Here is a 12988-nt window from a genome sequence, read left to right on the forward strand (position 1 = left end):
CCCCATCATACCAAAAAATCAAAATTCAGATTTAAAATCACTTCTCATGAGGATGATAGAGGACTTTAAGAAGGACATAAATAACTCCCTTAAAGAAATACAGGAGAAGAGGCAGGTGGATTTCTGACTTCGAGGCCAGCCTGGACTACAGAGTGAGTTCCAGGACAGCCAGGGCTATACAGAGAAACCCTGTCTTGAAAAAAAAAACAAAAACAAAAACAAAAACAAAAAACCAAACAAACAAAAAAAAAAAGAAATACAGGAGAACATAGGTAAATAGGTAGACACCCTTAAAGAGGAAACATAAAATAAGACCCCTTAAACAATTACGAGAAAACACAACCAAACAGGTGAAAGAATTGAGCAAAACCAACCAGGATCTAAATATGGAAATATAAACAATTAAGAAATCACAAAGGACACTACACTGTATATAAAAAAAGCTAGGAAAGTAATCAGGAGTCATAGACGTAATCATCACCAACAGAATACAAAAAAATAGAAGAGAGAATCTCATGTGCAGAAGATACCATAAAAACATTGACACAACTGTAAATAAAATGCAAAATGCTCCTAACCCAGAACATCCAGGAAATGCAGGACACAATGAGAACACCAAACCTATGGATAATAGGTATAGAAGAGAGCGAAGATTCCCAAATTAAAGGACCAGTAAATATCTTCAACACAATTATAGAAGAAAATGTTCCTAACCTAAATAAAGAGATCCCCAAGAACATACAAGGAGTCTAGAGAACTCTAAATAGACTAGACCAGAAAAGAAATTTCTCCCATCATATAATAATCAAAACACCAAATGAACAAAACAAAGGAAATATTAAAAGAAGTAAGGAAAAAAGGTAAAGTAACATATAAAGGCAGACCTATAAGTATTATACCAGACTTCTCAAGAGAGATTATAAAAGCCAGAAGATCCTGGGTAGATGTCAAACAGACCCTAAGATAACACAAATGCCAGCCCAGGCTGCTATACCCAGCAATTATCATAGATGGAGAAACCAAGATATACCCTGACAAAATCAAATTTACACAATATCTTTCTACAAATCCAGTCCTACAAATGATAATAGATGGAAAACTCTAACACAAGAAGTTTTCACCCTCTAAAAGGCAAGAAAGTAATTTTCTTCCAACAAACCCAAAAGAAGATAGCAAAACAAACATAATTTCGAGTCTAAGAACATTAATAACAGTCACCAACAATCACTTTTCTTTATTATATCTTAACATCAATGGATGCAATTACCCAATAAGAAGATATAGACTAACAGACTGTATACTTAAAGAGGACCCAGAATTTTTTGCATACACAAAATGCACCCCAGTGACAAAGACAGACACTACCTCAAAGTAAAAGTCTGAAAAACAAACTTAAGAGAAGTTAAGAACTGAATGGATTTAACAGATATCTATAGAACATTTCATCTAAAATATTTCATTCTCAGAACCTTCTCCAAAATAGACCACATAAATGGTCATAAAACAGTCCTCAACAGATACAGGAAAATTCAAATAATCCCATGCATCCTATCAGATCACCATGGACTGAGGCTGATTTCAATAAGGACAAAAACAATGAAAAGTTCACATACACATAGAAAGTGAACAATGCTTTACTCAATGATTATTGGTCTAGGAAGAAATAAAGAAATTAAAGACTTTTTAGAATTTAATGTAAATAAAAGCACATAATTCCAAAATTTATGAGACACAATGTAAGCTGTGCTAAGAGGAAAACTCATAGCATTAAGTGCCTATAAAGAAAAACAAAAAGAAGCAAATACTCCCAAGAAGAGTAGAAGGCAGGAAATAATGAAACTTAAGGCTGAAATCAACCAAGTAGAAACAAAAAGAACTCCCCAGTGGGCAGCAAGCCCCTTCAGCTCCTTCAGACTTCTCTCTTACTCCTCCATTGAGGACACCGTGATCTGTTCCATGGTTAGCTGTTAGCATCCACCTCTGTATATATCAGGCTCTGGCAGAGCCTCTAAGGAGACAAGTAAATCAGGCTCATGTCAGCATGAATTTCCTGGCAATCACAACAGTATCTGCATTTGGTGACTGCACATGGAATGGATCCCCAAGTGGGGCAGTCACCAGACAGTCCCTCCTCCAGTTTCTGCTTCAGACTTTGTATTCATACTTGCTCTTATAAGTATTTTGTTACTCCTTCTAAGAAGGACTGAAGCATCTACACTTTGGTCTTCCTTCTTCATGAGATACATGTGGTCTGTGTGTTGTATCTTAGATACTGTGAGCTTTTGGGCTAATATCCACTTATCAGTAAGTGTATACCATGTGTGTTCTTTTGTGATTGGGTTACCTCACTCAGAAGGATATTTTCTAATTCTATCCATTTTCCTAAGAATTTCATGAACTCATTGTTTTCAATAGCTGAGTAGTCCTCTGTTGTGGTTGTCTAAATATACCACATTTTCTGTATCCATTCCTCTGTTGAAGAACATCTGGGTTCTTTCCAAGTTCTGGCTATTACAAATAAGGCTGCTATGAATGTAAGAAATCAGAGCTACTGGTGACTGAGCAGGAAGTAGTCAGAAATTTTCTGATAAACTGGCAAACACGTTGGCCTTCACAACATGCTTCAAAGTTTCACCAAATCTTAATTGAAATTTCAAGGACAATGAAAATCCAGGCACACTGATTTTTATAATTAAAAATAGAAAAGGTAGTAATTATCTTAGTCATACTGGAGGCTTAAGGAGTCAAGGAGGAACTTAGTGACAATCACCATTTATCCTCAACACATGCCTAAGCAATGAATCACAGAGCAAGAATTTATGTGTTCCCATCTTGCTTCAGATAACTGGATTGTCTGATTTCCTTTGAAATGTACTTAATTCATATCATATTTTTGCACACCTATAAGAACAGCATTAAATAAAATTTTCAACTCTCTTCCATAAGATTGTTCGTCATCTTTAATATAAATCTTCACCTATACTTGCTAGGACTTCAGGTATATCTCACAATATACAAAAACTTCAGATGTATCGAAATAACAAGCCATTCCAGAATGGTAGACTACCATGTGCGTCATCACAAGGCTCTTTAAAGGCTATGAATTGATATTGTTCATAATGAATCCTTTTGCACAAGTGATAAGAAACTCATAACAAAGGTCTTAAGGTCTTAGGTTAGGTCTGAAGTCATTTGGGGCCAGGATATTAGTATATGTTAACAAAAGAATGATATGAACACCTAGGTATAAGTACGCCTAGTTGTAGTGTGCCCGAGACACTCAGCAGAAAGTTCCTTGGCATACAAATTTTGTTTAAAAAATTAAAATAAAAAGGACATAATTTAAATAAATTTGTGGTGTATGGGTTTTGGGAGCAACCTTACCTATACACTGAAGGCCTAAGACATCTATAGGCCTAAGTCAGTCATACATGCCTACTAACACAAAGTCTTGGTCTCTGTGGAAAACACTAACCATATAACAGATAGTTAAAGACCTTGTAGATAGGTAACCTTGATGAAAAGTACCACCTTAGATAAGAACAAATGAATCATAGACAGAGTCATAGTGAACTGTTCCCTGCTTCTTCACCCAGCCAAAACTCTCTTCTGGAAGATATCTGTACACCCCCTGAGAACACCTACACTCCTGAATCATCCCCCTCCCCACATCCTGCCTCTATGTGTATAAAACTCCTGTATAAAAGAATCAAACTAATGGTTTAATCAGACTATAGACAAGCCATGGTTTTTTGCATACCCCTGTCCCCCAGGCTTTCTTTCAGGTGTTCCCCCAGTCCTAGTCCACTGCTCTGCAGCTGGACTGGGGATACAGAAATATACCTCCCCCTTTTTTTATTTTACAAAGATATTGTTTTAAAGTTCTATGGGCTCTTTCCACAGTATTTAATTACATTAATTGCTAGTACCACTGCTTCTGCAATTGTTTTGACACAAGACATTAAGACAACTATTTTTGTTAATCACTTACCAAAAAATGTTACTAATATCTTGAGTATATCAAAGGATTTAGATAGGCATTTGAAACAATGGATTGATGCTCTTTATCCTATTCAAGTTATTGGAATGAGGTTCAAAGTTTAAGAGTAAGAAGCCATATCAAGTGTCATCCCAAATACCATTGGATTTGTGTTACTTCTAAAATTTCAATTATAATCATTATAATTAGGAAAAGGTTTGAAGACACATGCAGGGTATATGATATAATTCTAACACCTCTCTGGATGCTTGAACTTTGCGTATTGAGCTTATGAATCTAAAGAATGCTGCTCTGCTGTGGGTTGATGTAGAAGATACTGCTGATAAAATTACCCATGGCCATGAGGTCAGTATTTCTATTTTGGTCAAACTTCAAAAATGGCATATATAGCTTGATCATGCTAAACTTTTGTCCTAGGAATACTTTTATTTCTGCCCATAGTGTTAAAGCTTGTCTTTAACATCACCCACATGTTGGCAGCCAAAGTACATGGCTTGAAACTGAAAACTGACCACCAGAGTTATTAATTTAACAGTCTGGAAAGCCAAGGATGGGTAAGATTCTGCACAGATCCTTACCATCTTTAGACATATTGCTTTTGAGAATGTATATTCCATGATGGGTAAAGAAGGCATTCTTGACAGAATGACCTAAGACCAGCTCAGTCTTGTTTATGAAATAAAAATGGGAGAGAGATGAGAGCTTTTGGGGCTGCTTGGCAAGAATCTGAAATTGGTCAAGTGCAAGAAAATGGGCTTCTTGGCAGGAATCTGACATTGGCCAAGATCCAGGAAGTGGGCTGTGTGGCAGGAATCTGACATTAGGCTAGAACAAAGAAGTAATTTCAGGCAGGAAACTAAATCTTAGGCTAGAATAAAGAAGTAATTTCAGGCAGGAATCTAAATCACTAAAAAGTGATCATGGGAGTGATCACAGAACTATGTTTATTACCTTGCTTGTTCTTTGACTATTTGTGTTTATTGTCTCACTTGTTACTTGACTATTTGCTTCTATTGTATTGCTAGTTCCTCAATCTAGAACTGACCTTAATATTTGAATGTAATTAAAATGGTATAAAAGCAAAACTGAAGAGGGGGGATGTGATATGGGGTTTCTGGGGGTGGGGCAATGAAGAAAGGGGATGACATCTGAATGTAAGTAAATAAAATATCCAATATAAAAAGAATCATATGAACAAATAGGTTTTATTTCAGTGTTTAATGGGAATGGCATTGAGTGGATTATGATGTCGCAGGCAAATATTTGCAGGTGCCCGTGTCATACCAGATGAGCATCCTTTCTCTATCTGAGAAGCATTATCTCTATTGTCATCCTCTGCTGTGGAGAAGAAGATAGTTTATAAAAAGCAAATGAGCAACCAGTGTCTGAGACTCAGGAAACCCAGAACACAGTAGAGCCCAGCACTATAATCTTTAAAAATCTGAAGGTCAAGGAACAACTACAGATTCTTGCCTCCAAGTTGATTTTCCGAACAAATGAATAAAGACTGCCTAAGATTAGTACACAGAGCACCCAACTTAATCTGGTACATTTGACAAATGAACATAAATTCCTCAGTCAAGTATTTTACACTTTATTGTCAGATCTTGACTTTGGCTTCTGTCCAGGTCAACACTTTTGAGCTACAGTTTTGTTATATGTAAAATGAATATAACTTTTAACAAATGATACTTTTCTGGAAAAAATAAGACATAATGGGTATATGTCAAATTTGCAAATGTTAGAATTTTGCTTCTGCCATCCCAGCTTACAACATAGGTCAAAAATAAAATCTTTGAAAATGAAAAAAAAAAAAAAAGAAACAAAAAGAACTATATAAAGAATCAACAAAATCAGGATCTGGTTCTTTGAGAAAAATCAACAACATAAATAAACCCTTAGCCAGACTTACAAGAAGGCACAGATACTGTATTCAAAGTAATAAAAGCGGAAATGAAAAGGGAGATATAACAACAGAAACCAAAGAAATTCAAAACATTATCACATCCTACTATAAAATCCTATACTCAACAAAATTGGAAAATCTGAATGAAATAGACAATTTTCTAGACAGATATCAGATACCAAAGTTAAATCAAGATCAGATAAACCATCTGACAGTCCAATAACCCCTAAAGAAATAGCAGCAGTCATTAAAAGTCTCCCCACCAAAAAAATAGTACAGGACCAGATGGTTTTAGATGAAAATTCTATCAGACCTTCAAAGAAGACCTAATACCAATTCCTTTCAAACTATTCCACAAAATAGAAACAGAAGGAACACTACCCAATTTGCTTTATGAAGCCACAATTGCACTCATACATAAATCACACAAAGACCCAACAAAGAAAACAAAATTCAGACCAAGCTTCCTTATGTATATTGATGAAAAAGTACTCAATAAAACTTTTGCAAACAGAATCCAAGAATACAGCAAAACAATCATCCATCATGATCAAGTAGGCATTATTCCAGGAATGAAGGGATGGATCAATATACGGAAATCCATCAATATAATTCACTGTATAAACAAGCTCAAAGAAAGAAAAACCAAATGGTCATCTCACTAGATGCAGAGAAACCATTTTCCAAAATTCAACACCCTTTCATGATAAAAGTCTTGGAAAGATCAAGAATCCAAGGTCCACACCTAAACATAGTAAAAGCAATATACCTCAAACAGTAGTCAACATCAAACTAAATGGAGAGAAACTTGAAGAAATCCCACTAATATCAGGGACTAGACAAGGCTGCCCAACCTCTCCCTACCTATTCAATATTAGTACTGCAAGTCCTAGCCAGAGCAATTAGAAAACAAAAAGTGTCAAAAGGATACAAATTGAAAAAAAAGAAATCAAAATATCATTATTTGCAGATGATACAGATGATATGATTGTATAGTTAGGTGACCCTAAAACACCTACCAGAAAACTCCTAAACCTGAAAAACAACTTCAGCAAAGTAACTGGATATAAAATCAACTCAAAAATATTAGTAGACTTCCTCTACTCAGAGGATAAACAGGCTGAGAAAGAAATTAGGGAAATGACAACCTTCACAATAATCACAAATAATATATATAGTATCTTGGTGAGAATCTAACCAACCTAGTGAAGATCTGTGTACAAGATCTTCAAGTCTCTGTAGAAGGAAATTAAAATAGATCTCAGCAGTTGGAAAGATCTTCCATGCTCATGGATTGGCAGGATGAATATAGTAAAAATCTTGCCAAAAGCAATCTAGAGATTCAACACAATCCCCATCAAAATCCCAACTCAATTATTCACAAAGTTAGAAAGAACAATTCTCAAATTCATTTGAAATAACAACAACAACAACAAAAACAAAAGGATAGCAAAAACTATTCTCAACAATAAAAGTACTTTTGAGGGAATCACCATCCCTGACCTCAAGCTTTACTACAAAACAAAAGTGATAAAAACAAACAAACCCTGCATTGTATTACTACAGAGATAGGCAAAAAGATCAATGGAATAGAATTAAAGTTCCCAAAATGAACCCACACACCTATAGTCATTTTATCTTTGACAAGGAGGCTAAAATTATCCAGTTTAAAAATCACAGCATTTTCAACAACTGGTGCTAGTTTAACTGGCAGACTGTAGAAGAACACAAATTGATCCATTCTTATCTCCTTGTAAAGAGCTCAAGTCCAAGTAGATCAAGGACCTACACATAAAACCAGATACTCTGAAACTATTAGAAGAGAAAGTGGAGAAGAGCCTCAAAGACCTGGGGACAGAGGAAAATTAGCTTATGCTCTAAGATCAAGAACTGTAAACAGACTTCATAAAATTGAAAAGCTTCTGTAAGGCAAAGAACACTGTCAATAGGACAAAGAAGCAACCATAATATTCAGAAAATATCTTTACAAATTCTACATACAAAAGAGGGCTAATATATATATATATATATATATATATATATATATATATATATATATTCAAGAAATAAGACTCCAAAAATTAAATAATCCTATTAAAAATGGAATACAGAGTTAAAGATTTCTAAACTGAGGAAACTTGAATAATTGTAAAGCATCTAAAGAAATGTTTATCATCTTCAGTCATTAGGGAAATACAAATCAAAACTACCTTGAAATTCCACATCACACTTGTCAGAATGGCTAAGATCAAAAACTCAAATGATAGCAAATGCTGGCAAGGATGTGATGTAAGAGGAACACTCCTCCATTGCTGGTAGAATGGCAAGCTGGTACAACCACTCTGTAAGGCCAAATAATTCCTCCCCAGCCCCTCTCCCCTCTTTCCCTCCCTATTTAACTCAAGACTGCCCTGGGTTTAGGGGGGAGCTTCCAGCTCCATCCACCATCCGCCATGCCAATAAACCTGTTTTGGAAACCCAAAGACTTTCTCGTGTTTGGGGCCATGCTGTGAGGAGGTGTGGAGAGGCCTTTAGTGGGCCTAACTTCCAGCTGGAGGAACCCAGCCAACTACCCTGCTGTTCCCCAGCCATTTTTACCTACAAGGAACCATCTGAAGACTGCCCCACCTGAGAATCCATCCCATGTGCAGTCACTAAATGCAGACACTGTCGTCGGTGCCAGGAAGTGCATGCTGACATGAGCCTGATATACTTGTCTCCTGAGAGACTCAGCCAGAGCCTGACACATACAGAGGCAGATGCTCACAGCCAACCATTAAACTGATCACAGGGTTCCTAATAGAGGAGTTAGAGAGAAGACTGAAAGAGCTGAAGGGGCTTTTGGGCCCCTGAGGAAAGCAAAATTCCCAACCAATCAGAGCTCCCAGGGTCTAAACCTCAAGCTTGGATACATGGAGAGATCCATGTCTCTAGCTGTAGATGTAATGAAGTGTGAGTTTGTTGGGCATCAGTGGAAGAGGAGGTCCTTGGTCCCATGAAGGCTGTATGCTCCATTGTGGGGGAATTTGAGGGTGGGTGGATGGGTACGTGTATACCCTCATAGAAGCAGAAGGAAGGGGGATGGATAAGGGGTTCCTGGAAAGCGGAATGGGGATGACATCTGAAATATAAATAAATAAAATATCCAAGGGAAAAAAACAGATAATGGAACAGGCTATTGCAGTTGATCATTTGAGAGTTTTTCTCAACAATTTAATATTACCCATATTACTTGGATTCCTTATAATCCTCAAGGACAACATATAGTGGAATTGGCCCATGGAACTTTAAAACAATATATTCATAAAATAAAAATATTAGAGATATATCCCTGTACACCACAAAATTATTTAAATCATGTGCTTTTTTACTTTAAATATTTTTTTTAAAAATTTGGATGCCAAGGAACTTTCTGCTACGTGTCTATGGGACCCTACAACTAGGCATACTTATGACTGGGTAAAAAGGAAGGATCCACTAAATGGCAAATGGCATAATCCCAATCAACTATTTAATATGAGGAAGAGGCCATGTTTGCTTCTTTTTTTGAAGGATGCTGAAGGACCATGGTGGCTGCCAGAGTGATTAGTGAGGCATGATGATGCTAGAACAAAGAGCAATGGTGACCTGTGAGTTTGCTAAGTTCCCTGACATTGGTGACTGGGAAGCTGTATTGGACATATGTTCCTGATCCACCTTTGCTTGTCAATATCCCAGATTGGACAAACTGCCTTGCCTTAAGTTTTTAGACCTTGTGAGACAGAGAATCAAAAAGATAAGTTATAATGACTCTTGTGTTTTTCTTAAATGTGACTAGTTATTTTGACTCAATCATGGACTGGTCTAGAAATCAATCCAATATTGGAAATAAGAGTCTTCATTTGGAACATTTTCAGAGACATATTTGGAAGTTAGCTACAGTTCTCTATTATGTTATGTTAGCAAGAGATAAAGTTTGGACAGGATCTGGATTTCAAACAAGTGTTAGTGCATGTATTAAGGCTCTTTTAATTGTTATGTTAAAATTACTTTTCCTTCTTCTACAGTATTTATTTAAGTTGCATTGATTGTACACTTTCTATTTGTGTTAGTGTGTTGAAACCTGCCATGTCTTTTATGGGGGCCAATTATCCAGATTTCATTTCATTGCCCTGAGTATTACAGGACCTTGGTATTCTGAAAAAAAAAAAAAAATTCCAAGTACTGGAAGAAGTGAGTCAGGCTTAAGCAGAAGAAGAAGGCTTGATTATTGCTGATATAACAGCTTTAATTACATTAGTTGCTGGCACTGGCTTCTGCAATTGCTTTGACACAAGAAGTTAAGAGAGTTACTATTGTTAGTCATTTGCCAAAAAAAAAAAAAAAAAAAAAAAGTTACTAATGTGTTGCTTATACCAGAGGATTTAGATAGGCGTTTGGAACAATGGTTTGACATTCTTTATCCTATTCAAATTATTGAAAGGAGTTTCAGAGTTTAAGTGTAAGGAGCCATCACAAGTGTCATCCCAAATACAACTGGATTTGTGTTACTTCTAAAATTTCAATGGTAGTCATTATAATTAGGAAACAGTTTAAAGACACTTGCAGGGTATTTGGCACAATTCTTACACCTCTCTGGATATTTTTACTTTGCATAGTGATATTATGAATTTAAAGAATGCTGCTCTGCTGAGCTTTGATCCTGCAGATACTGCTGATAGAATTCTTCATGGCCTGAGGTCAGTATTTCCGTTTTTTGGTCAAGCTTCAAAAATGGCATATATAGCTTGATCATGCTAGCCGCTTTTGTCCTGGGAATACTTTTATTTCTGCCCATAGTGTTAAAGCTTGTCTTTAACAACATCAACATGTTGGTAGCCAAAGTATGTAACTTGAAACTAAAAATCAACCCAGAGACAAAGTTACCAATTTAACAGGCTGGCAAGCCAAGGACAGGTAAGATTCTGCACAGAGTCTTACCATCCTAAGAAAGAAGTGCATTGCTTTTGATAATGCATATTCCATAACAGGTAAGGAAGGTATTTTTGTTAGAAGGACCTAAGACAGGCTCAGTCTTGTTTATGAAAAAGAAGTGGGGGAGAGGTGGCAAGCATTTGAGGCTGCTTGTAAGAATCTGACCTTGGCCAAGGACAAGAAAATGGGCTTCTTGGCAGGAATCTGACATTAGGCTAGAACAAAGAGTTAATTTCATGCAGGAATTTATATCTTAGGTTAGAACAGAGATATAGTCTTAAGGCATAAAAAATAACTTTGAGCTAGAGAGGGAAGCAGGCTCAGATATTTTGGTCATCCTGATGAGCCCTTAGAAACAGTTTAGAATAGTGATCATGGGACTTTGTTTATTGCCTTGCTTGTTCTTTGACTATGTGTTTATTGTCTTGCTTGCTCCTTGACTATTTGCATCTATTGTGTTGCTAGTTCTTCAACCTAGAACTGACCTTAATTCTAATGCATGTAATTAAAATGTTATAATAGCAGATTGGGGGAAAAATGAATCATATATTATTTATAATGAATATATATATATTCTGTGTGTGTGTACATGTACATATCATACATATGTGTGTGTGTGTGTATCTATAAGTAAAGAAATTGAGCCTATAAAAATGAGAGATAGCAAATAAGAGGTGACATGGGAAGGATTAGAGTGAGGAAAAGAAAAGAGACAAATAAGGTAATTATATTTTAGTTTTAAAACATGATTTTAAAAATTAACTGATCATGTATGCAGAGCTATACTCTGCTTAATTTAAAAATCTTTATAATTTTTCATTGATGATAAAGTATAAATAAAATAGCTAAAATGCTTATAATGGAAAAAGCAGGAGGTGAGATGCAGACTCTTCCTATAGCAGTCTCTTGTCATAGAACATGCAAATGAGCTAGATGTCATTTTAAATCCGCTTTATTAAAAATAGTTTATGAGAGCAGACACCCGCCAGGTCTACTCCTGTGTGGACACTGGATCCTGAGACATCCTAGAAGGACCACTGAAAAAGAGCTGCATGTAAGAACACTCACACATTGCCCTATGCCCGTCCCAGACCCATAACTAGGTGCAGGCAGCTCAGGTTCCAGCAGACACCAAAATCCCAACCCTGCAGAATACCAGTCTTCTTCCACCCCTCACCTGGGTCTGCTGCCTTGAACAGACAACCACCTGGTCTGCTCCTGTGTGGACACCAGGTAGCGAGACATCCTAGAGGGACCATTGAACCCAGAGTGACAGACACCCAAACCCTGCCTTTGCGGAATACCACTCCCCTTATGCTACTTGCCTGGGCCTGCTTCCTGGAGGGGATACCCACCTGGTCTGCTCCTGTGTGGACACCGGATACTAAGACATCCTAGAGAAGACATTGCACCCAGAGAAGTGGACCTAGCTGGTCTGCCACCATGGAGACAACATATCTTGAGATATCATACAGGAGCCACTGAACTCAGAGAAACTGGAGCTCAGGTTTCAAAGATCACAGAGACATCTGGACCCTGAGGAGTTCAGACACAACCAAGATAACTGGAAAGGCAGGCTCCAGTCAGAATGTGTGCAGGCAGCACTAGAGTTAACCAGATGGCAAAAAGCAAGCACAAGAACATAAGCAAAAGAATCCAAAGTTACATGGCATCATCACAACCCAGTTCTCCCATCATCGAAATCCCTGAACACCCCATAACACCAGAAAAGCAAGATTCAGAATTAAAATCACTTCTCATGATGATGATAGAGGACGTTAAGAAGTACATAAATAACACTCTCAAAGAATTTAAGGAGAACACAGGTAGACAGGAAGAAGCACTTAAAGAGGAAACAAAAAAAAATCCCTTAAGAATTGCAAAAAAGCATAACCAAACAGGTGAAATAATTAAACAAAACCATCCAGGATCTAAAACTGGAAGTAGAAACAATAAAGAAATCACAATGGGAGACTACCCTGGAGATAGAAAACCTAGGAAAAATATCATGAGTCCTAGACACAAGTATCACCAACAGAATACAAGAGATAGAAGAGAGAATCTCATGTGCAGAAGATACTATGGAAAACATTGACACATCTGTCAAAGAAAATACAAAATGCAAAAAG

The sequence above is a fragment of the Arvicanthis niloticus genome, chromosome 7 (genome assembly GCF_011762505.2).
Source record: "Arvicanthis niloticus isolate mArvNil1 chromosome 7, mArvNil1.pat.X, whole genome shotgun sequence".
NCBI classification, from domain to species: Eukaryota; Metazoa; Chordata; class Mammalia; order Rodentia; family Muridae; genus Arvicanthis; species Arvicanthis niloticus.